The sequence below is a fragment of the Mesitornis unicolor genome, unplaced genomic scaffold (genome assembly GCF_000695765.1).
Source record: "Mesitornis unicolor isolate BGI_N332 unplaced genomic scaffold, ASM69576v1 scaffold18989, whole genome shotgun sequence".
Lineage (NCBI taxonomy): Eukaryota > Metazoa > Chordata > Aves > Mesitornithiformes > Mesitornithidae > Mesitornis > Mesitornis unicolor.
Window position 1 is genome coordinate 134,269 of NW_010205472.1, and position 1,779 is coordinate 136,047.

Below are 1,779 nucleotides of genomic sequence, written 5' to 3' on the forward strand. Positions count from 1 at the left end.
TGGGCAGTGGGTTCCTGTCGCCGCCAGTTCTCGGTCGTTCCCGAGGTGCTGCAAGGGGCGGCAGCGTTCACTGTGCTCCCCCGGGAGGCGGCGGCCGGCGGCAGCAGCGCCACAGGCTTTCCGCCCGCCGGGGCCGTGGCCCTGGCCCTGCGGGAAAGCTTAAGAGAGAAGGCCTGGCCAAGCCCTTGAAGTAGCCATAAGTTTGTGGGCAGAGCACCTGAGAGGCGGGATCACCACAGGGGCAGCGGAGTCGGGAGGGCTGTCAGCTGGGGGGAGTTGAGGAGGATTTTAGGGCAAGAAAGATGGCTGAAAAGAGAGAGATCTCCAGAAGGGCAGGGCCGGTGCCAGGGTTACAGCCCGAGTGCTGCATCTAGGATATTAAAGCATCGATGCTTTATTATACTATTAAAGGTTTTGATGTCACTTTTTAAAAACCTTATTGCAAGAGTAAGGAGGGACACCTCTCTGAGATAAAACATCAGTAATTACCAGTTTCTCACATACCTGTAAATCTTGAAGAAACCCTGGGTACACTGAAGTATGCTCACAGAGCAAAGAACATAATGAAGCCTGAAGTTAACCAGCAGCTGCCAAAAGGAGCTATTATTAAGGAAGATACTAAAGAGATTGAGCATCTAAAGGAATACCATGCTGCTGCACGAAAGTAAAGTGGAGTCTGTATTTTCATTGAAAATTCATTAAGCCCTTAAAGGAAAGCTGACAGTTCAGGAAGAACAAGTTCCAGAGTATATTGACGTAAGCAGCACCATGGAAGACATGAAAACAATTACTAAACCATTCACAATTAATGAAAGCGAATCTTAACAATGAAAACAGATTTGCAAGTCAAGGAGAAAGAACTGAAAGCAGCACAGGCAGATCTGCAAGAAACCAAGGTTCCTCTGGCTGAGAAAGAATATGTGGTTTCAGTTTTGGAAAACACCAAAGAAAAACTTCATGGCACAGCTGGTCATTTTGTTAGTATTGTTAATAAAAAGGATGTATCTGTGCAAAACTAAACCATAAGGTGGCTGTGGATCAACACAATGCTATCATCCAAATACATTTGCAGGAGAAATTAATGCTCTATTCAACAAAACACAAAGTTCAGTTAGTGAGAACAGTTTGAAGCAGCAACAGATGTTGACACTGTATGCATATTTTATAGGTGGCCTCCTATTTACCAGTTGTTCAACAGCTAATATGCTTGTATTTGTTGTACCATTGTCTTTTGCCTCTTAAAAAATTGCTGACCACTCAACCTTGTATGTCTGAAAAACTATGACAAGGTAAGACTTTGGCATTTACCAGTAAAGCTGAGCTGTTCAGGTTGACTGGGAATCATATATGTGGATTAGGAAGAGCATGAAATATCTTGACACCAATGGTGGAAATTGTCCTGGAACTAAACTGTCAGCTTCAGAATAACACAAAGAAATGTTCTGCTGTGGCTGATGAGATGGAGGGCCACAAAAATAAATATCTTCTTAGGACATCTCTGTCTGTCAACATCTCTGTTGAGATAGGAGATACAGAAGAACTTAGCTGGTACACAGTGAAAAAAAAATGAAGTTTGAAGACCACCATCACTGCTGGGCAAGATGATGTTTACTTGGAAACTGTGGACTTAGTCAGCTGTAAAACTTATGCTTCAACACAAATTTATTGCATCTCTGGATAATTTCTTCAAGAGCTCAAGGACATAAATGGTGAAAACAAGAAGATGCTGGTGAAATCCGTTGTCTGTTCTCAGCAGCTTCTTAGCAATCTCACAAATGT

General features: G+C 43.3%; 1 pseudogene; it reads left to right on the forward strand.

Moving 5' to 3' along the window:
* Positions 1-1,570, forward strand: part of LOC104546135 — a 2,135-nt pseudogene extending 565 nt beyond the window's left edge.
* Positions 1,571-1,779: the final 209 nt, after the last annotated feature.